Source organism: Salmo salar, chromosome 15, assembly GCF_965601325.2.
Source record: "Salmo salar chromosome 15, fSalSal1, whole genome shotgun sequence".
Classification (NCBI taxonomy): Eukaryota; Metazoa; Chordata; class Actinopteri; order Salmoniformes; family Salmonidae; genus Salmo; species Salmo salar.
In genome coordinates, this window is record NC_138305.1 from 49,214,274 (window position 1) to 49,239,056 (window position 24,783).

Sequence of the window (24,783 nt, forward strand, 5' to 3'; positions counted from 1 at the left end):
TTATGAGCCCCCTCACAAAAAATAGCTATACTGTATGTTTTATTGTTGGACATAGAAGACTGAAAAAACACCAGCAAATCAGCTCCAAGTGATTTTAATTTTGGAAATCTGTTCCAAAGTATCCCCATGCATAATAAAGATATACACTGATTATACAAAACATTAAGAACACCTGCTCTTTCCATCACAGACTGACTAGGGGAAGATATGATCCCTTATTGATGTAACTTGTGAAATCCACTTCAATCAGTGTAGATTAAGGGGAAGAGACAGGTTAAAGAGGGATTTTTAAGCTTTGAGACAATTGAGACATGGATTGTGTATGTGTGCCATTCAGAGGGTGAATGGGCAAGACAAAATATTTAAGTGCCTTTGAACAGGGTATGGTAGTAGATGCCAGGCATACCGGTTTGTGTCCAGAACTGTAACACTGCTGGAGTCAGTCAACATGGGCCAGCATCCCTGTGGAACGCTTTCGACACCTTGTAGAGTTTATGCCCCGACAAGCTGTTGCAGTCAATTTGCAGTCTACAAATAATGTTTTATTATGTTCCGGCCCCCTGACCATCCGCTCAAGAAAAAAAAAATTGTCCCGCGGCTGAATTTAGTTGATGATCCTGTCCTATGGCATTTTTTAAAGTATTGACCCATTATTTCAACTATTGACCGAATCAATGTAGTCGGAGCTAGATTCCACAAAGCCTGGTCTCGGATCCACGGCGTTGGTGAAGTTCATCAGAAACTTGCTCTGAAGAACCTTATTTGGTTCCAACTGGAACATGTTTTTTTTTTTTTAAGAGTGGAATGATGAAAACCCTGTCAAACTGCAGTAACATTGTACTTGTTCATATGAATTCTAGTTTAAAACTAGACTAACAGACACAGAGACAACAATTGCAATTGGACAATATAACTAACATGGCTGAGCTTGCTTTATTTAGGGTTGCATCGTGTAGGCTAATGCATCTGTAGAAGAATAAACTTCTCTCCATGGTGAAGGAAGTTTCTGATGAACTTCACCAACGCCGTGGATCCGAGACCAGGCTTTGTGGAATCTAGCTCCGACTACAATGATTCGGTCAATGGTTGAAATAATGGGTCAATACTTAAAAAAAATTATTAAACACCCACCGTGTACCTATGTTTGTCCTCTGTAGTCGCGTGCCTTTGAGTTGCCGTCTTTGAGCAACAGCAATGAGAAAACAGTCGACGGTTGTCTTTTATTAACGTTTATAGAAAAAGTATGAATTTCAGCAAATAAAGAAAGGCACGCAAATACAAAGGACAAACATAGGTAAAAGATACTTCAAAAATATATATCGAATCAGTGGAGTTTAGTCCGCATATGCATCTGTAATTAAAAAGTTACTCACACAGTCTATCCATGTCATTACTATTATGTTAGATGCATCTGTAATTAAAAAGTTACTCACACAGTCTATCCATGTCATTACTATTGTGTTAGATATATCAGTAATTAAAAAGTTACTCACACAGTCTATCCATGTCATTACTATTGTGTTGACTGATTTTCCAGTTAATAATTTTGGATTGAAAATGTCTAGGTGGCTTAAGCCAGCTGAAGTTCGAATATAACCCAAATTTGAGCACATTACATTTTCTCCAGACAAAAATAAATGGGCAATAAATGCATAATGTTACTGGTTCGTTTACCTTGGCAGAGTAGGCTGTATTCAGCTGCAATTGTTATCAGTAAGCCAGTTGCTGAGACCTGACATTTTTCAGTTTTTCATGGCATACACCATGTCAGATTAGTAATGTTTTGATGAAGCTGCTGCAACATTTATGTTAATTGTTTTTGCTTGTGTCTGTAGGAAGTGTTGTGTTATCATGTTTGCTAAATAAATACTGTTGGAAAGTGAAGAGCGAGTTTTGCATTCTTTAGTGCGTAGTGCCTAGCCGCGCAACCTCTGATTTCCGCGAATCTGATCGCTCGACACGCACAGAACCTGCAACACTCCGATGTGAAGCATAGATTAATTGTGCACAAAGGTGACAAATTAGTGTGTAAATTAGTGTAAAAAAGATTACTTTGTAGCCCTTAACGCTTTTGCAACAATATTTTGTATTAAACCAAATAAAAAAGTGGTGGGGTGCTGCCCCACCTGAGTGAAAAGTGCAGTGGAAAATGCTAGTTAACCACACGTTTACCGGTGGCTCTACATTGACAAATAGAATAACACATATGCACATACAATTTAAGAAGAAGGACAGAAAAATTAATACCCATTGCATTAATTAATTAATTGTGTACACATTAATAAGCTAGCATTGTGGTTTATTGAAATAAAATAAATATGACGCTCAAAAGTAACAAGTCCATCTAGAATTTGAACCCGTTATTAAGGATTCAGTAGATAGACCTCAAATAGCAGTGTAGCGTCAGTAATACCGCTGTATTACACTTTTACAAGTTGAACCAACCTAATGTTCGTGTTGTCACCTACCTCTCGTGCAGATATTACATCACAGACTGTCAGAAAAGTTCCAATGGTCAGTTAGAAAAACAAAATTCATCAGGAACATTGACATGCCGTTTCTGTCCTTCGTTCAGCAACCAACTGTTTCGACCTTTCCGTCAAGCGCGCACGACAAGAAAGCAGAGGAGATTGAACAGAGTGGGTCCGAAAATACCAGATATAACTGATATAGCTGGTACGGAATACATATTAGGAACTCCATCATTCCTCCTCCTCCTCAACGCGCACCCCTCCCCTAGCCAAATATCAACCCTGCACTAGTCAAGTGTGATGTATTGTTGTCTCTCTATCTTCTTGCCCTATGTGCTGTTGTCTGTGCCCAATAATGTTTGTGCCGTGTTGTGTTGCTACCATGTTGTTGGCATGTTGTGTTGCTACCATGCTGTGTTGTCATGTATTGCCGCCATTCTATGTTGTTGTCCTACAGTAGGTCTCTCTTGATGTAGTGTTGTGTTGTCTCTCTTGTTGTGATGTGTTTTGTCCTATATTTTTATTTAATTTATTTTATATTTTTTATCCCAGCCCTCGTTCCCGCAGGAGGCATTTTGCCTTTTGGTAGGCTGTCATTGTAAATACGAATTTGTTCTTAACTGACTTGCCTAGTTAAATAAAGGTTAAATAAATAAAATAAAATGTGTAACCCCTCCTTTTGTTCTTCTGCAGTGGGGTTTTAGGGTGGACTACATCCAACTACTGGATTCAAAGTGAAAAGAAAACCATACTTGATTGGGATAACTAACTTACTCCTCACAACTAAAATAGTCAACAACAAAAAACACTAAACTACGAAAAACAGACTCCCACTTCTTCTGTCCTTCCACGTTCCATATCTCCCCACTCAGGCTCCCGTGACAGCCTTTCATGTAGCTCCGCCGCATCCACAATGATGTCAATCTTTCCAGACTTTTTCCACTTTGGCAGATCAACATAGCTAAAGAGTAAAAGTCCACCTTCTTAACCTGTAGAATATCTGGGTCCGTCTGAAGAGAGGCAACATGTGCCTCATGCTGTGAATGCCTATCCTCCACCATAGGCCCTCAGGACCATTCGCTCCCTCAACCCTCTTGACAGCTGCTGCATATGATATGTTCTGGTTGGCCCTGACTTTAGCCAACTCATTTTCCTTCACCCCTCATAGGGCATATTAAAGATGAAGCAACATGGTTCCCACCACAATTGCAACATTTCACACAATCAAAATTCAATCCACAGTCAACATGATCTTCTCCACAACTTTCACAACTTTCACACCTTGGCTTCTTTCTTCTACAGACACTTTCCATATGTCTAAAGGCACTTCATGGACCACACTGCTGCAATCTTGGGACAAACGCTCTAATTCATACACCCCAACTTCATCTGGTCAAAATGTATATCAAATGAGATTTTGTTTTACTACAATGTAAAAACAATTTAAACTGAGCCATGTTGGTTTAAAAAGCTGACTCTTCCAAATGAAAAATTGATTACTTGCAGGATGGACTCAAAAAACAAAAGAACAGATAGACTCTTCACTTTCTCTTCATTAACTACTCGATTCATTTCACGTGCATCAATCACTCCAGGGATACTTTTCATTTTCATCACATTGACTTCCCACAAAACGCCAGACATTACCCCATTGAGGGGTGCCCTGCTCCAAAGAGCCACGCACGACATGGCAACCTTCTCGAATCAGGTGCAACGCAACACCAGCTCTTTCTGTTCCTCAGAAGTACACAAAATAAAAAGAAGTCCACTTTCTCGTAATCCTCACTGCATTTACTTTACCCATCACTCTTTCCACCAATCTGGATATTTCAAATGGATTCTTCAGATTTGGCAACTCAAACCACTCCTCCTCAAAAACTGTACTCCTACAAGATAAGAGGGGACATTCACAGAACTAGGTGTTATGTTTCCCAATACTACTTTGCTCCGTTTCCCATTTCTTTGGAACGTAGTCCAATCTTCCTCACTTTCACCACCGTTATTTCCAAGATCCACGCCGACTCCTGCTTCCTCAACCCCCACCCCTCCCCTAGACAAGTATTAACCTGCACTAGTCAAGCGTCATCCCTACTCCTCATCCCTCACCCCTGCATTGGTCAGTTATCACCCCTGCTCTAGTCAAGACTCAGTTCTTCATTTTATCCCTTACCCTTGCACTCTTTTATTCACAATTGGGCAAAATACATTCTTAGAGCAGATTATTTCATTTCTCTGTGGATCCCAAAAAACTGTGGGAAAGGCATTGGGAAAACCTATTCATGCATCTAAGAACATAAGTTTAAAAAAAAAACACAAAAAACATTGTATAACCTCCTGAGTGGTCGCAGCGGTCTAAGGCACTGCATCGCAGTGCTAGAGGCGTCACTACAGATCCAGAGTCATTCCTGGATTGTGACGCAGCCGGCCGTGACCGGGAGACCCATGAGGTGCTGCACAATTGGCCCAGCATCGTCCGGGTTAGGGGAGAGTTTGACCGGCCGGGATGTCCTTGTCCCATTGCGCGCTGGTGACTCCTGTGGCAGGCCGGCCGCATGCACGCTGACACGGTCGCCAGTTTGACGGTGTTTCCTCCAACACATTGGTGTGGCTGGCTTCCGGGTTAACCAAGCAGTGTGTTAAGAAGCAGTGCGGCTTGGCAGGGTCGTGTTTCAGAGGACGCATGGCTCTCGACCTTCGCCTCTCCCGAGTCCGTACCGGAGTTGCAGCGATGGGACAAGACTGTGACTACCAATTGGATATCACGAAAAATTGGTAAAAAAATTGAGAAATAAATAAAAACATTGTATTATTATCTAGCTAGCTATCTACCTACAGTAGGCCACTGTGTATAAGCTGCTAGCTAGCTAGATAACTTTACAGATAAATGAATCAAATATCATCAGCTAGCTAACTTCCTATTAGCTAGTTATCTTGAAGTATTTATTATAAACACAAGCTCCAAATTCAATGTTTCAGCAAATCATTTGTTTATTTTCTTTATACCTACAGGGGTCCGAAAAATGTAAATCAAATAGCTAAATGACACATTTTATGATCATCTTAAAATAATTCCATATGTTAGTTTAGTAGATATTGCTATTTAAGGACTTATACCAACAGGGGTTAAGGTCTTAATGTCCCCTAGAACAGTGGTTCCCAACCAGGGGGTACTTTAGAAGACTCATGAGATCATAGGCTTACTGGTAAAATGCACATGAGGGGGTACTCCAGGCAGAGCAAAATTCAGTTGGTGGTACAGTAACCGAAAACGTTTGAAAACCACTGCCCTAGAACATACTGTATGAATGGTTAAACAATAAGCACACAATACAGAAGATATTTAAGAAAATATATTGACAATTTTATTACAAAAGTGTCAGACTGTTGTAAAAGTGTTACACAACTTTAGACATACTTTGCTGAGTAAAGTAATGTATTTCTTCCGAAAATGCTAACATTAGCGTTCATTGGCAGTAACTTATCTACCGAAACCAAACTGTATAACGACACAGGGCGAGACCCAGATGCAGACACAGGAGGCAGATAGTTAGCGTCGCTGATATTTATTAGAATACAAGGGGCAGGCATTGGGCAGGTCGAGAACAGGCAGAAGTTCATTAACCAAATCAGAGTCCAAAAGGTACAGGGGGCAGGCAGGCTCGAGGTCAGGGCAGGCTGAATGGTCAGGAAGGCGTGCTCAGTGTCAGGGCAGGCAGAACAGGTCAGAACCGGGAGGGCTAGAAAACAGAGACTAGGAAAAATAGGAGCACGGAAAAACACGTTGGTAGGCTTGACAAGACAAGACGAACTGGCAACAGACAAACAGAGAACACAGTTATAAATACACTGGGGATAATGGGGAAGATAGGCGACACCTGGAGCAGGGTGGAGACAAGCACAAAGTCAGGTGAAACAGATCAGGGTGTGAAACTGTGGATTGCAGTCACTCCTTAGAGCAGTCAATAGACTGCTTAAGAGATAAAGAAACAAATTAATCATTTATTTCCAAAATATACCACATTTTTCACATTTGTGTTTTTTCATAAAATATGATTGCTTACCTGTATATGTGTGTCAAATATTACTGTACTCAGATTTATTAAAAGATTTTAGATGTGTATGAACATTTGTTTTTTGCAAAACACTATATATCCATTGCTTAGCTGGAATAGAATGTTTGTATCCTATATATTTGACTGTGTGGGGTGTTTGATATTATTTCCATAAACATCCTCTGTTTTGTTCTTATTCATTTACCATTTTGAGACCTTAAAGAGCATCACCTACTGCTGGAATGTCAACGAATGGCATGTCCATCTTTCTGTGAGGAATTACACTGGTCACTCAAAACATTTACTGTATAAAGTATTTATAAAGTAGAAATAACCTTCACTTTAGATGAGGCCACGCAAAAATACTTTACTAATGATTAGTAAATGGTTTATAAGGACCTATATGAAACATCTTCATTATTACATACTTTAGGTGTTTATAAATGTGTGAACTAGCTTACTTACATTAACAAATGTGGGAGTACTGACTAATAAATGATAAATTAACGATTTACTTATCCATGATAAATTCTTTATTAAGTGGAGTTATTGTTGGTGCTACCTTATTTTTCGATAACACTTTATTTGGATAGTCCATTTGTAGATGTTCTAGTACAGACTATCTACTAACCATAACTCTAACCCTAACCATAACCTTAGCAAGCAGTTTCACACTCCTGACCACCACTTTGAGAACCACTGGGACTCATTGGAGGACGTCATTAGCAGGACGTCATTGAGGGCCATATAAGGACGTTTTTAAGATGTTCCGAAAACTTTTGTTTTTCCAGTCGTCAGGATGTCAAGTGATGGTCCCAGTTGTCCCAAACCATTATAAGTAAAGTAATTACATGGTATGGGATTTTTGAGGTAAGTGGTAGGCTGTTCAGGTAAAATAGTGTCAAAATCCCTCCAAAAAATGTACATGATCACTTAGTACTGACTTTTCAATATGACCCCACTTTGTATTTGAACTTACAACTTCTGAATTTTGAGTACACTGATCTTTCCGCTACATCAAAGTCTGAGGCATTCTCAGAAGTCCCCTACACATTCATTACCTATAATACATCTCTGCACTTAGCAAAAGAGTGCCATCTGCATTGCTATTTTAATTATCAGTTAATTGGACTGTTCTCTCATTATTGATTTCATTAATTTTTTTTCTGTATAGTTACGGTTTCGTGTATAGTTGTCTAATGTTGGTGGGGCTAGACTGTAAACTCTCCTTCCAGACTCATAATAAGCATCTCCAATCCAAAATTAAATATAGAATCGGCTTCCTACTTCGCAACAAAGCCTCCTTCACTCATGCTGCCAAACATAACCTCGCAAAACTGACTATCCTGCCGATTCTTGACTTCGGCGATGTCATTTACAAAATAGCCTCCAACACTCTACTCAGCAAATTAGAAGCAGTCTATCACAGTGCCATCTGTTTTGTCACCAAAGCCCCATATACTACCCACCATTGTGACCTGTATGCTCTCGTTGGCTGGTCCTCACTACATATTCGTCGCCAAACCCACTGGCTCCAGGTCATCTATAAATCTTTGCTAGGTAAAGCTCAGCTCACTGGTCACCATAGCAACACCCACCCGTAGCACGTGCTCCAGCAGGTACATTTCAATGGTCATTCAATGGTCATCCCCAAAGCCAACACCTCCTTTTTCCACCTTTCCTCTGCTGCCAATGAATGGAACAAATTGCAAAAATCACTGAAGTTGGAGACTTATATCTCCCTCACTAACTTCAAGCATCGGCTGTCAGAGCAGCTTGCAGCTGTACACAATATATTGCCTTACCTCCTTACTTCATTTGCACACACTGTATACAGATTTTCTATAGTGTTATTGACTGTATGTTTGTTTTTCCCATGTGTAACCCTGTGTTGTTGTTTTTGTCACACTGCTTTGCTTTATCTTGGCCAGGTCACAGTTGTAAATGAGAACTTGTTCTCAACTGGCCTACCTGGTTAAATAAAGGTGAAAATATTATATATATATATATATATATATATATATATATATATTATTCTGTTTAAATGTTACTCCTGAATAACTATAACAATATATATTTTAAACTATAAAAATAAAGAGAGTCGCATACTCCATATATAAACTCCCAGTAATGTATTGGGTAAATCACCAACATTTCGGCAATGTCATGAATACTTGAACCAGGTTATGTCGACAAACAGTGCAATTAGTGCAACCAATGACAATAGTGAGGGGTGTGTCATAATGATTAAGTTAATTAGAATGAATTTAGTGAAACTGTTAAAAAAACAATAGTTTGTGGCATTTTAAATATTATGTTATGGTTATCATATGCAAACATAATTGAATATTGTACATAATATTGGCATCAACATACATTATTGTTTAATTCAATTTCACATATTTAATTGTTTCCTATTTCATTTATATTTGTTACATGTAATCTTTTGGTTCAACCGTAAGGCATAATAAGCATCATCAACAGGGGGAACATATTAGATGTACGCTATGTAGAAAGAATATATCAATTTATAAGACTTGTTCATAAAATAAAGAATTGTTCATAAGAAGGGCCTGAGATCAAAGTCAATATTCAGACCCCTAGGGGTCAATGTTTTTAGATAGGATATCCAGTAAGCCTCCCTTTGTAGTAGTAGGATCTCGACGCTACCTCCTCTCCTTGGTAGAGCAACATGCTCAATGCCTGTGTATTTGAGGGAGGACATTAGATGGTTAGCTTCAACAAAGTGAGCTGCTACTGGATAGTCAATGTCCTTACACCTGATTGAGCTGCAGTGTTCAGCTATGCGTTGTTTTAATTGTCTTTTCATTTGTCCTACGTAGGCTTTTTCCACATGAACAGGTGATATGAGAGATTACTCCCTTGGTCTTGCATGGGATGTTACCCCTAACAGGGATTTTTCCACCTGTATGTGGGTGTCTGAAGAAGGATGTTTTTATAGTGCTATTACACTGTGCGCATGAGCCACATTTGTAGTTCCCATTTGGAATGGGTGTCAAGAGTGTCTGAGAGGCTCAGAGCATGTCAGATCTCACCAAGCTATCTCCAATATTGCGACCATGCTTATAGACCACCAGTGGGGGTTCCTTGAAGAGGTGTGTTTTTTTGTCTGATTGCAGAATTTGCCAGTGCTTTTTCAGGATTGCTTTCATTTTCTCCAAACACTTGGTGTACTTGGTGCAAAAGACAGGTGCGTTGTTTTTTCTTCTTTGGTTGAGTTTTTTGTAATTGAGATATTTTCATCATTGCAGCATCAAGAGTTGTCCTTGTAGCCTCTCATTTTTTATTTATCTGTCATTATTTTTAGCATTGCTGTCAAAATCTTTCTGGTGGCCACAGATTTGTTTAACTCTGCATAACTGGCTATATGGTAGACCATTCTTGAGGGGAAGGGGATGCATACTATCCACACATAGCAAGGTATATATACACTTCTCACTCTGCCCCTACTCGGATGGTATTGCGCCGTCCCAACCTTCGCTCTCTCTCTCCCGCTACTCTCTCCTCTTCCATCCTATCATCTCTTCCCTCTGCTCAAACCTTCTCCAACCTATCTCCTGATTCTGCCTCCTCAACCCTCCTCTCCTCCCTTTCTGCATCCTTTGATTTTCTCTGTCCCCTATCCTCCAGGCCGGCTCGGTCCTCCCCTCCTGCTCCGTGGCTCGACGACTCACTACGAGCTCACAGAACAGGGCTCCGGGCAGCCGAGCGGAAATGGAGGAAAACTCGCCTCCCTGCGGACCTGGCATCCTTTCACTCCCTCCTCTCTACATTCTCCTCTTCTGTCTCTGCTGCTAAAGCCACTTTCTACCACTCTAAATTCCAAGCATCTGCCTCTAACCCTAGGAAGCTCTTTGCTACCTTCTCCTCCCTCCTGAATCCTCCTCCCCCCCCCCCCCCCTCCTCCCTCTCTGCGGATGACTTCGTCAACCATTTTGAAAAGAAGGTTGACGATATCCGATCCTCGTTTGCTAAGTCAAACGACACCGCTGGTCCTGCTCACACTGCCCTACCCTGTGCTTTGACCTCTTTCTCCCCTCTCTCTCCAGATGAAATCTCGCGTCTTGTGACGGCCGGCCGCCCAACAACCTGCCCACTTGACCCTATCCCCTCCTCTCTTCTCCAGACCATTTCCGGAGACCTTCTCCCCTTCCTCACCTCGCTCATCAACTCATCCTTGACCGCTGGCTACGTCCCTTCCGTCTTCAAGAGAGCGAGAGTTGCACCCCTTCTGAAAAAACCTACACTCGATCCCTCCGATGTCAACAACTACAGACCAGTATCCCTTCTTTCTTTTCTCTCCAAAACTCTTGAACGTGCCGTCCTTGGCCAGCTCTCCTGCTATCTCTCTCAGAATGACCTTCTTGATCCTAATCAGTCAGGTTTCAAGACTGGGCATTCAACTGAGACTGCTCTTCTCTGTGTCACGGAGGCTCTCCGCACTGCTAAAGCTAACTCTCTCTCCTCTGCTCTCATACTTCTAGACCTATCTGCTGCCTTTGATACTGTGAACCATCAGATCCTCCTCTCCACCCTCTCCGAGTTGGGCATCTCCGGCGCGGCCCACGCTTGGATTGCGTCCTACCTGACAGGTCGCTCCTACCAGGTGGCGTGGCGAGAATCTGTCTCCGCACCATGCGCTCTCACCACTGGTGTCCCCCAGGGCTCTGTTCTAGGCCCTCTCCTATTATCGCTATACACCAAGTCACTTGGCTCTGTCATATCCTCACATGGTCTCTCCTATCATTGCTATGCAGACGATACACACAATTAATCTTCTCCTTTCCCCCTTCTGATAACCAGGCGGCGAATCGCATCTCTGCATGTCTGTCAGACATATCAGTGTGGATGACGGATCACCAGCTCAAGCTGAACCTCGGCAAGACGGAGCTGCTCTTCCTCCCGGGGAAGGACTGCCGTTCCATGATCTCGCCATCACGGTTGACAACTCCCTTGTGTCCTCCTCCCAGAGTGCTAAGAACCTTGGCGTGATCCTGGACAACACCCTGTCGTTCTCCACTAACATCAAGGCGGTGACCCGATCCTGTAGGTTCATGCTCTACAACATTCGCAGAGTACGACCCTGCCTCACACAGGAAGCGGCGCAGGTCCTAATCCAGGCACTTGTCATCTCCCGTCTGGATTACTGCAACTCGCTGTTGGCTGGGCTCCCTGCCTGTGCCATTAAACCCCTACAACTCATCCAGAACGCCGCAGCCCGTCTGGTGTTCAACCTTCCCAAGTTCTCTCACGTCACCCCGCTCCTCCGCTCTCTCCACTGGCTTCCAGTTGAAGCTCGCATCCGCTACAAGACCATGGTGATTGCCTACGGAGCTGTGAAGGGAACGGCACCTCCATACCTTCAGGCTCTGATCAGGCCCTACACCCAAACAAGGGCACTGCGTTCATCCACCACTGGCCTGCTGGCCCCCCTACCTCTGAGGAAGCACAGTTCCCGCTCAGCCCAGTCAAAACTGTTCGCTGCTCTGGCACCCCAATGGTGGAACAAGCTCCCTCACGACGCCAGGACAGCGGAGTCAATCACCACCTTCCGGAGACACCTGAAACCCCACCTCTTTAAGGAATACCTAGGATAGGATAAAGTAATCCTTCTAACCCCCCCCCCCCCCTAAAATATTTAGATGCACTATTGTAAAGTGGTTGTTCCACTGGATATCATAAGGTGAATGCACCATTTTGTAAGTCGCTCTGGATAAGAGCGTCTGCTAAATGACTTAAATGTAATGTAATGTAATGTATTTTGGTCTGTTGGCTTTGTGTATAAGTCTCTGTGTAATACATCATTCTCTTTGATGATCCATAAGTCCAGGTAAGTTATTTTTCTCTCATCATTCTGCATGGTGAATTTGAGGTATTCAGAGCTCTCATTTAGTAGAGTTTGGAATTAATTTAGTTCCTGCTGACTTCCTGCTGACATCATCTAAACTCAGCAAAAAAAAGAAACGTCCCTTTTTCACGACCCTGTCTTTCAAAGATAATTCGTAAAAATCCAAATAACTTCACAGATCTTCATTGTAAAGGGTTTAAACACTGTTTCCTATGCTTTTTCAATGAACCATAAACAATTAATGAACATGCACCTGTGGAACGGTCATTAAGACACTAACAGCTTACAGACAGTAGGCAATTAAGGTCACAGTTATGAAAACTTAGGACACTAAAGAGGCCTTTCTACTGACTCTGAAAAAACACCAAAAGAAAGATGCCCAGGGTCCCTGCTCATCTGCGTGAACGTGCCTTAGGCATGCTGCAAGGAGGAATGAGGACTGCAGATGTGGCCAGGGCAATAAATTGCAATGCCCGTACTGTGAGACGCCTAAGACACTGGTACAGGGAGACAGGACGGACAGCTGATCGTCCTTGTAGCGGAAGACCATGTGTAACAACACCTGCACATGATCGGTACATTCGAACATCACACCTGCGGGACAGGTACAGGATGGTAACAACAACTGCCCGAGTTAGACCAGGAACGCACAATCCCTCCATCAGTGCTCAGACTGTCCGCAATAGGCTGAGAGAGGCTGGACTGAGGGCTTGTAGGCCTGTTGTAAGGCAGGTCCTCATCAGACATCACTGGCAACAACGTCGCCTATGGGCACAAACCCACCGTCGCTGGACCAGACAGGACTGGCAAAAAGTACTCTTCACTGACGAGTCGTGGTTTTGTCCCACCAGGGGTGATGGTCGGATTCGCGTTTATCGTCGAAGGTATGAGCGTTACACCGAGGCCTGTACTCTGGAGCGTTATTGATTTGGAGGTGGAGGGTCCGTCGTGGTCTGGGGCGGTGTGTCCCAGCATCATCGGACTGAGCTTGTTGTCATTTCAGGCAATCTCAACGCTGTGCGTTACAGGGAAGACATCCTCCTCCCTCATGTGGTACAGCAAAGAGTCCGGATCTCAATCCCACTGAGCACGTCTTGGACCTGTTGGATCGGAGGGCGAGGGCTAGGGTGTCACGGTTGTCTAAAGGAGCGGACCAAAGTGCAGCGTGGTTGTAGTTCCACATTTTATTAAATCCGTGAAACTTTGCAATACCTAAATAACTGAATTGACAAAACAACAAACCGTGACGCAGAGAAACAAACACTACTCAAAATATAATAACCCACAAAACCCAGGAAGAAAAACCCCTACTTAAATATGATCTCCAATTAGAGACAACGAGGACCAGCTGCCTCCAATTGGAGATCAACCCCAAAAAAAACAACATAGAACTTAAACATAAAAAAACACAAAACACCCCCTGTCACGCCCTGACCTACTCTACCATAGAAAATAACCTCTTACTTTGGTCAGGACGTGACATAGGGCCATTCCCCGCAGAAATGTCCAGGAACTTGCAGGTGCCTTGGTGGAAGAGTGGGGTAGCGTCTCACAGCAAGAACTGGCAAATCTGGTGCAGTCCATGAGGGGGAGATGCACTGCAGTACTTTATGCAGCTGGAGGCCACACCAGATACTGACTGTTACTTTTGATTTTGACCCCCCCTTTGTTCAGGGACACATTACTCCATTTCTTTTTGTCACATGTATGTGGAACTTGTTCAGTTTATGTCTCAGTTGTTGATTCTTGTTATGTTCATAGAAATATTTACATTTATTTAAGTTTCCTGAAAATAAACGCTGTTGACAGTGAGAGGACGTTTCTTTTTTTGCTGAGTTTTTGTATCTCTTCCATAGGAGAATTTTAGAAAGTAGGACGTGTGTCTCTGTTTTGTAAAGGAGTGCTTCCTCAAATTGTCCCACATACAGGTTTGCATAGTTGGGGGGAAAGGGGGAGCCCATGGCACCCCGAATTCGAATGAAAAAGTCTGACTCAAAGATGAAGTAGTTATTGGATAATACCAGTTCAGTAAGTTGTAAGATGCAATCATTGGATGGAGCAAGGGTATAGTCTCTCTGCTGAAGGAAGTGTAGCAGAGCCTGCAAGCCTCCAGTGTGTGGGATGTTAGTGAACAAGCTCTCCACATCAAAAGTGGCCAGCAGGGTGCCCTCTGGTATCCTTCCTAAGCCCTTTATCAATGTGACTGGTGTCTTTGACATAAGATGGGAGATTCGCAACCATCGGTTTAATGTGGTAATCCACAAACTTAGAAATGTTGGATATCAGATTCGATCGCTGCTACAATGGGTCTACCTGGAGGAGGAGACACTTGTTTGAGTTACAGTTCAACTAAGGAAATTTGTAAATTGAAATAAATTAATCAGGCCCTAATCTATGCATTTCACATGACTGTTGGTCACAGATACCTTAAAAAAAAGGTATGGCCGTGGATCAGAAAACCAGTCATTATCTGGTGTGACCATCATTTGCCTCATGCAGTGTGACACATCTCCTTCGCATACTGTAGAGTTGATCAGGCTGTTGATTGTGGCCTGTGAAATGTTGTCCCACTCCTCTTCAATGGCTGTGCGAAAGTGCTGGCGTTCGCTGTCTGTCTATCCAATGCGTCTGCCTTCACGTTCTGGGAGCCTGGTCTGTAGGAAAGGGTAAACACAAAACGGGTGAAAAACATGGCCCACCTTGCCTGGCGAGGGTTCAGTCTCCTCGCCGCCCAGATGTACTCCAGATTATGGTGGTCAGTCCAGATGAGAAAAGGGTGTCTAGCCCCCTCAAGCCAATATCTCCATGCCTTCAAGGCCTTGACGACAGCCAACAGCTCCCGGTCCCCCACGTCATAGTTTCGCTCCGCCGGGCTGAGCTTCTTCGAGAAGAAGGCACAGGAGAGGAGCTTCGGTGGCGTACCCGAGCGCTGAGAGAGCACAGCTCCTATCCCAGCCTCGGACGCGTCCACCTCCACTATGAACGCCAAAGAGGGATCCGGATGGGCCAGCACGGGAAGCCGAGGTAAACAGAGCCCTCAGGTGACTAAAAGCCCTGTCCGCCTCAGCTGACCACAGCAAGCGTACTGGGTCCCCCTTCAGCAGTGAGGTAATGGGAGCCACTACCTGACCAAAACCCCGGATAAACCTCCAGTAGTAGTTGGCAAACCCAAAGAACTGCTGCACCTCCTTTACCGTGGTGGGAGTCGGCGAATTACGCACAGCTGCAATGCGGTCACTCTCCATCTCCACCCCTGAGGTGAAAATGCGATACCCTAGGAAGGAGAAGGACTGCTGGAAGAACAGGCATTTCTCAGCCTTGACGTACAGGTCATGCTCCAACAGGCGACCAAGCACCCTGCGCACCAGGGCCACATGCTCGGCGCGTGTAGCGGAGTATATCAAAATGTAATCAATATACACCACTATACCCTGCCCATGCAGGTCCCTGAAAATATTGTCTACAAAGGCTTGGAAGACTCATGGCGCATTCATCAACCCGTACGGCATGACGAGGTACTCATAGTGCCCTGAGGTGGTACTGAAAGCCGTCTTCCACTCGTCTCCCTCCCGGATACGCACCTGGATGTAAGCGCTCCTGAGATCTAGTTTGGTGAAGAAGCGCGCCCCATGCATTGACTCAATCGCTGTGGCTATGAGCGGTAACAGGTAACTATGCCTCACAGTGATCTGGTTCAGACCCCGATAGTCAATACACGGGCGCAGACCTCCCTCCTTCTTCTTCACAAAAAGAAACTCGAGGAGGCGGGTGAAGTGGAGGACCGAATGTACCCCTGACGCAGGGATTCAGAGACATATGTTTCCATAGCCTCCGTCTCCGCCTGTGAGAGGGGATACACGTGACTCCTGGGAAGTGCAGCGTCTACCAGGAGATTTATCGCACAATCGCCCCGTCGATGGGGTGGTAATTGAGTCGCCTTCTTTTTAGAGAGCCAAATCGGCATATTCAGGGGGAATGCGCACGGTGGAGATCTGGTCTGGACTCTCCACCATAGTAGCACCAACAGAAACCCCTAAACACCTCCCGTGAGCACTCTCGCGACCACCCCGTGAGAACCCTCTGTGGCCAAGAAACAGTGGGGTTATGACAAGCTAACCAGGCTAGGCCTAGCACCACAGGAAATGCAGGAGAGTCAATAAGGAAGAGACTAATTCTCTCCTTGTGACCCCCTTGCATCACCATGCCCAGTGGAGCGGTGACCTCCCTAATCAACCCTGACCCTAATGGTCGACTATCTAATGCGTGAACGGGGAATGGCACAGCCACAGGAACAATGAATGGTGGATCGGCGATGGCTAGAAGACCGATGACATCGACCGCCGAACATCGCCCGAACAAGGAGAGGGACCGACTTCGGAGGAAGTTGTGACAGATGCCTTTATTTCAACTAGCTAGCTAAAGCTAGATATGCAAATTGTTGACATGACAGTGTGTTTGATTCAGCCCACGACCACCCCAAAAAATGCATCTAGCTCCCAGTAAAAAAGCAACGGATCATGAAAGGAGGCCGGTACTCGCCACACACAGCAACTTGGAATGATGACCCTGTTGCCAGGTCCCACACTTCCAGGCCACAAACTGTTATGTGATGCTCCTGGTTCCTACCTTTGACTCCTTACTAGAAGATCATCATAGCCAGTCTGACCGCAATGCATCCTTACGGCCCTGCTACAGAGGTTAAATTCTCAATGGCTGACGGGCGCATTCATTCTATCTTGTGAATTGAAATAATGAGAAATTAAGTTGATTTGGTTGGTTTCTGTTGTAGCAGGTAGAACGTCACATTGATACAATGCTGATGGAACACATGTTGTGTAGATGAAGGGTTAGGATGTTTATCATCTACGGCTGACTTTGTTTCCTCCATCCAACAGGTCCAAGCTATCCTTGGCATTAGTTTGACTGACACACTGTTACTTCAATAGCCTACAGTACAATGCAATGTCGTATTCCCATATACACCTCACTGTATCCTGTGCAAATGCCAAATAAATGTGGATTTGATTTGATAACATCATTTTGATGGAATATGAGTACATTATAGTGAGACCGTATGCACCGTTTATGAATTCAACCACATCTTTTTCAATGCTATGCAGGATTGTGAATCACCATAAATGCTCTGTTGACTACAGTTAAATGGGGGGTGGAAAGACATTACTACCAAATAAGTCAGTGTCACAGCAAGTGTCCTTTACATACATTTGATGTGGTGTTGTGCTGTAACCAGTTCAGCATGTGTCCTGCTAATGTACCATCCTATTACTTAGTCTACCAATGTCATGCAGATGAGCCATTGTTTATTTGACTGACCACATTGGATATTCATTCAGTCAATCAAGTAGGGCAGTTCACAGTACGAATCAATGCTATATAGTCAATGTGCTGAACAGGCAAACAGCTTTATGTAAATAGTTATTGAATCACAAAGCATAACAAAATTTACATAGCATTTCTTACCTCTCTTTTGGTGTTGATTTTTCTACCTCAGGTTCCCTCGAAATCAGACTGTCTCCACCAGTATCTCCCTGAGAAATAAATGTTTGTGTGATGTTACTGTACCAAATTTTGTAGCTAGATGCATTTTTTGGGGTGGTCCTGGCCCGAAAATGCTGTCGACCACCTAGCTAGCTAGCATTATCATCTACAAACCAAACATACTATCATGTCAACAATCTGCATATCTAGCTTTACCTAGCTAACATTAGCTAGTTGAAATAAAGGCATTGGGCATGTTGTAGGGTTTATGCAGTGTAGCTCAATGATGCTATCCTTAGATTCCTTTGAGTACAAAACAGTCTGAATAGCTAGCAAAGGAGCCATGTTAGCTTGCTTGAACATTGACCACACTAAGGCAGGGCTCTCCAACTTTGTTCCTGGAGAGCTTTTGTCCTCTAGGTTTTTATTCCAACCCTAATCGAGGGCACCTGATTCTAATAATTAGCTGGTTGATAAGCTGAATCGGGTTAGTTACAAGTGGGGTTGGATTGAAAACCTACAGGAGGGTAGCTCTCCAGAAACAGGATAACGTAACTAGCAGGCTAAAAACGCAACCCAATACTTACCTACAAGTCCATGAGAACGATGACCATTTTGGATTCACTCTTCCACCTTTCAAAATTAATTCCAATGTTTATCCGGTTTATGGATTGGTCATGGGCAGTCTTTTGCTTGCTTCTTTTTTTCTTTTGGGGTCGACTTGATTCAGATCCAAGAACCAAGAATGATTCTTGCTTCTGTTTTCCCTGCTACAAGGACAGTTTATTGGTAAACAAGTTAGCTAGCTTGTTGGCTTCGTCTGCTCTGTGTTTGTTTCTGGCAGCTGTAACATTAGCTTGCAAGTTACTTTCACTTCCTCTCCAGCTCCGGGGCCATGGCAGCAGGGTAATTCGAGTAGGGAGGATTTAATGCAAAAGACACACCTTTCCCAGAAGGCCAGTCCAAGGTGGCTCAGGGTTTAACCCCCTTGTTTTTGTTTGAAGTGAAAACATTACACAAGAAGTGGGGCGGCATTGGGTCGTCCGCGATCTGTCGATTCCTGCTTTAAGCTTGAGGACAGTGTGTGTTTGCACGTGTGGGTGTGTGTGTTTGCCAGTACTCCTACATTAGTTGTGCACAACTACTTGTGTGTGTGTGCGTGCACACTTGTGTGTTTTTGCTCTGTAATGGCTCTGTAAATATAGCCCGGCAGGTTATGCATTCTGGGGGCCAACAGCATTAGCGTACGAAATGACACACTGTAATCTCACTGGAGGTGATGACACACACTACACTCTCCTCTTCTTTGGGCTCGAGGTCATTTGACGCCACCCTCCAATTCCCCCCCCCCATCCCACTCTGATAAACAGCCATCTTCCTGTTGGTGGCCATGACACTCCCCCTTTAGCGTCTAGTAAACATATTGAAGTCGATTATTCTAACTCTCTGCACAATGGTTAATGTGGTGTATCATAATAACAATATTCATTGAGCTTTGTTGATGAGGCTTTATTGTTGTACAGTGAGTGCACCATATCTGTCTGGGCTTGGTGGAAATGATGTGTAACCCAATTATGTGTTGATTATTACCGAGAGGCACTAAATCATCGAGTTTGTGAGGGAGATAGATATAGGATAGAGAAAGAGTATGATGCTTGACAAATTGGAACTATTTGCAGCTGTGACAATGTAAATAGTGAGCAATAGTATGTGTGTCACGGCTGTCGTATGAAAGAGACCAAGGCGCAGCGTGCATATCATTCCACATTTTTATTTCTATGTGAAACTATGCAAGACAGACAATAACCTATAAACAAAAACAACAAACCGTGACGAAGAGGTGCTACATGCATAAACTCAAAATAATCTCCCACAAACACTAGTGGGAAAAACAACAACTTAAATATGATCCCCAATTAGAGACAATGATGACCAGCTGCCTCTAATTGGGAATCATACGAAAACCCCAACCTACAAAAAAGAACCTAGAACATAACATAGAAAATGTAAACTAGACAAAAAAAAAACATAGAAACTAGAACCATACATAGAAATAAATAAACTAGACAAAACCCCCAGTCACGCCCTGACCTACTCTACCATAGAAAAATACGAGCTCTCTATGGTCAGGACGTGACAGTACCCCCCCCCCCCCAAAGGTGCAGACTCCGGCCGCAAAACCTGAAACCAAAAGGGAGGGTTGGGGGGGTGTCTAGTGTTGGTGGCGGCTTTGGTGCAGGACGAAGAACCTTCTCATCCGACGGATCCTCCCGCATTGAAGGCGGTTCTGGTGCGGGACGAAGAACCCTCTCATCCTGCGAACCCGCCAGCATAGGAGGCGGCTCTGGTGCAGGACGAAGAACCCTCTCATCCTGCGAACCCGCCAGCATCGGTGGAGGCTCCGGGCCATCGCTGCGAAACGTCGCCGGAAGCTCTGGACTGTCGCCGGAAGCTCCGGACTGGGTACTGTCGCCGGAAGCTCCGGACTGGGGACTGTCGCCCGGAAGCTCCGGACTGGGGACTGTCGCCCGGAAGCTCCGGACTGGGGACTGTCGCCCGGAAGCGCCGGACTGGGGACTGTCGCCCGGAAGCTCCGGACTGGGGACTGTCGCCCGGAAGCTCCGGACTGGGGACTGTCGCACGGAAGCTCCGGACTAGGGACTGTCGCGCCCGGAAGCTCCGGACTGGGGACTGTCGCCCGGAAGCTCCGGACTGGGGACTGTCGCCCGGAAGCTCCGGACTGGGGACTGTCGCCCGGAAGCTCGGGACTGGGGACTGTCGCCGGACTGGGCAGGCGCACTGGAGGCCTAGTGCGTGGAGCCGGGACATGTGGCACCAGACTGGTGCAACGCACTTCAGGGCGAGTGCGAGAAGCAGGCACAGAACGTACTAGACTGGAGAGGCGCACTGGAGGCCTGATGCGTGGGACCGGTACAGGTGGCACCGGACTAGTGACACGCACCTCAGGGCGAGTGTGAGGAGCAGGCACAGGATGTACTAGACTGGGGAGGCGCACTGGAGGCCTGATACGTGGGACTGGTACAGGTGGCACCGGACTAGTGACACACACCTCAGGAAGAGTGCAGGGAGCAGGCACAGGATGTACTGGGCTGTGGAAGCACACTGGCGACACAGTGCGTAGAGCTGGTGCAGGATATCCTGGACCGAGGAGACGCACCGGAGACCAGGAGCGCTGAGCCGGCACAACCCGTCCTGGCTGAATGCTCACTTTAGCCCGGCAAATGCGGGGCGCAGGCACAGTGCGCACCGGGCTATGAATCCGCACTGGCGATACAGTGCGCATCACCGCATAACACGGTGCCTGACTGGTCACATGCTCCCCATGGTAAGCACGGGGAGTTGGCTCAGGTCTCAACCCTGACTCCGCCAATCACCCCGTGTGCCCCTCCCTCCCAATTGTTTGGGGGAGCTGCCTCTCGGGCTTCCGTCGTTGCCGTGCTAGTTCCCCGTATTGTTGCCGTTCCTCTCTCGCTGTCTCGGCCTGCTTCCATGGCAGGGTCTTGTCCCCTGCCATTACCTCCTCCCAGGTCCAGGGTGTCCTCCACTCTCTTCTCTCCCGGGCCCAGGATCCCTGCTCCTCCTGGGCATGCTGCTTGGTCCTTTGGTGGTTGGAGATTCTGTCACGGCTGTCGTATGAAAGAGAACAAGGCGCAGCGTGCGTATCGTTCCACATCTTTATTTCTATGTGAAACTATGCAAGACAGACAATAACCTATAAACAAAAACAACAAACCATGACGAAGAGGTGCTACATGCATCAACTAATCTCCCACAAACACTAGTGGGAAAAACAACAACTTAAATATGATCCCCAATTAGAGACAACGATGACCAGCTGCCTCTAATTGGGAATCATACAAAAACCCAACCTAGAAAAAAGAACCTAGAATACAAAACAGAAAATGTAAACTAGACAAAAAAACTACTTAGAAAAAAGAACCTAGAACACAACATAGAACATTTTAACTAGACAAAACCCAACATAGAAAAAAGAAACTAGAACCAAACATAGAAATAAATAAACTAGACAAAACCCCCCAGTCACGCCCTGACCTACTCTACCATAGAAAAATACGAGCTCTCTATGGTCAGGACGTGACAATGTGTTCAGAGATGTTAAAGTAGGACATTTCCTCTGTGCAACCCAGAGGTGGGACCAAGTCACCATTATTCGAGTCATAAGCAAGTATCATGTCACAAGATCCAAGTCTCAATTCGAGTCCCAAGTAGACTAGGTCGAGTGTTGAGTCGAGTCCAAGTTGTGCATTCTAAGAGCAAGTCAAGTCAAATCTCAAGTGAAGTAAAAAACACATCTATACATACAATGACTTGTTCAAATATTTGTCTATTTATTGAGGCTACCAGACTGCACTTTTCGTTATTTTGTCTACAGCACATTTTGATTATGAAATTGTAAAACAGGGACCTTTAGTAGTACTCGCTCAGTGTAGATTTATTTACAGGTCTTGGTGATCCAATGGTAAAAGTGACATATCATACAGAAAATACACGGCCCAAAATAAATAGCTTTTGTATCAGGCTTAACCTTTCCTATCTGAACGGGCACAGGCAGAGGGCAAGACGGCACAGCCTCCCCTTGAGAAACCAAATCGAATCTGTCTAACAGGAGCTCAAACAGGTATACTGGTGAACACTTGGCCCCTCCCAGGACCATACAATTACCCAATTGGAAATTACAAACAATAAATTGGTTCTACAATGTTAAAAGCAACTTCCACACCCATTGTTATATTAGTCTTAAACAGATATAATGATTATTAATTCTATTTCCTCACCATTCATACATGCAACAATAATTTTGTTTTATTCAACATAAGTGTGCCGCGCAGGCCATGTAGTCGATATGCGCACTGAGGCATGTGTGCTCCTATTATGCACAACCAGAATGACAGAGACATAGGACACATGCTGTGTTGAAACCAACTGGGAATTGGGAACTCGGAAAACTCAGACTTCCGAGCGTTCAAGACAACTAGGAACTGGGAAAAATCTTTTGAACGGTCATCCAACCTTGGAATTCCAAGTCGGAATCTTGGGCATCTTTCTAGAGCTTCGACTTTCCGACCTGAAGATCACTGAAATCATGATTTGGCCTAGTTTTTTCCCCCGAGTTCCCAGTTGTCTTGAAAGCACAAACAGACAAACGGAAATCCAACATAACCCAGGAAATATGAACAAGGGAAACTATAAATAAACAGAACTTCTACATCATGAGTCTTGCAAATGTTCATGTGCACAATAAATATCTTGTCCACTCAGAGTGTAAGAAATGGTAGGCTAAATGAAAATGTTCCTATCAAACATGAAACAGAAATTCCTAAGGGTTGCAATAAACTGTATGGGGATGAAATTATGAAACTCTAGCAATTATTGTAGGATTAGATGCAATATATATACCACATATGCATTTAAATGTGTGAAAGCAACAGCAAACATATCAACAAGAAAACAAATCGCAGAGCGCAAGTGGAGAACTGCGACTATGTCCACAGTAATAAATGCAAGCTTCATAAGTATATTATATATTTCAAGCAATTTTGACATACCAAAAGACCAGTAGGTTTATGCTAGTAGGCTTAATTGTTTCTTGATGCCCCATTGCTGGTGAGCTTGCACAGTAAATAGTTCATATTCTTGATCACCAAACTATTTTTGGAGCTGCATATTTACTTATTATGGCAATCCTCTCTCCCTACAATTTGAAGTTTGCTGCACTCGATCCTATAGATGTACAGCAAATCAGAAATCTGTTTGCTAGCTCACGTGACCTGTGTTGACTGACAGTTTGCTGTTCCAATCAGAGGGCCAAGTGTGCATTTTACTATCCAATCTGTTGCACGTATTTTTGCGATGCTGCGGCTACTGTCTCTGGCTGCGTGGAGAGTAATCCACGAAGACTTTTTGCCACAAAATTTGTGACAAAACGTTACAAAACGTGACCAGATAATTTTTTTATCATCAGTCTCAAGTCTTGAGGCTCCAAGTCCAAGTCAAGTTATTATATTTTCTATCAAGTCGAGTCTCAAGTCATCAAATTTGTGACTTGAGTCAGACTCAAGTCCAAGACATGTGACTCGAGTCTACAACTCTTAACACAACTCAATCTTGCAACTGAGCAGAAGGCAGCCCATTGTACGAGCTACTTCATTGTGTGCCTGGCTGCGATAATCATTTCAGAATTACGGCTCCTCCGTCTTGCTTCTTGTCCAATTTCAGTAATTGCTCAAAACCAGGAACGACAGCTCCATCCAGGTGCATCTAAAGCTACTGTCCTATTACAGCGGTAATGTACAGTGGTAAATTAGTTACACTCTGCCTAGGCTCATAGAGAGGGGCACCGCAGGCAGCCAAGGTACATGGTCCAATGCGCTGGGAAGACTTGATTGAGCTTTCACTTACAGTATAGGCCCATCTTTTCTAGAGAAGCCATTGCCCAGATTTGATTTGTGAGGTTTGAAAGACAATTTGTGCTCACCTTTTACCTGTTCCTGATCATGTCAGACTTCTTCTAAAAATGTTGCCTTTGGAGGATGATGGAAACAAAATGTCTGACACTGTGGGTGGATGACGATGATTGACTGGTAAATCAAATTAAAAAGCATAATGTGTTCTTTCCCCCTTTGGTTTGTGTGTGAGGGAACAGAGACTGGCCAAAAGTTATGCATAGGAGTTATATGAAAGAAGGAGGGGTGAGTGCTGTACAGGTCAAAGGAGGAATGGTTCACCAATGTACAAAAGTACAGTATATGAGCTTTTTCACTTACCTATAGGCTGTTGTTGATCGATCAAGAGTTTAAGTGCATGTTCAGGTTAGTACTTTCAGATTGATAATCCTAAATTCCAGATTCAA

At 44.3% G+C, this 24,783-nt stretch overlaps 1 protein-coding gene and 1 long non-coding RNA gene across 2 annotated transcripts in view; both read right to left on the reverse strand.

The window, feature by feature from the left end:
* The window catches only part of esr2a (estrogen receptor 2a), a 38,195-nt gene extending 35,554 nt beyond the window's left edge, over positions 1 to 2,641 (reverse strand). The window contains exon 1 of the mRNA NM_001123577.2: positions 2,469 to 2,641. The gene's annotated coding sequence lies outside the window, so the exon portion shown is untranslated. The remainder of the gene's footprint in view (positions 1 to 2,468) is intronic.
* A 6,067-nt stretch (positions 2,642 to 8,708) lies between these two features.
* Positions 8,709 to 18,770, reverse strand: LOC106571737 (uncharacterized). Its single transcript, XR_001320991.3, has 3 exons — positions 18,479 to 18,770; positions 17,874 to 17,941; positions 8,709 to 15,046 (listed from the first exon to the last, which is right to left on the reverse strand). It is a non-coding gene; the product is annotated as an uncharacterized LOC106571737 (long non-coding RNA).
* Positions 18,771 to 24,783: the final 6,013 nt, after the last annotated feature.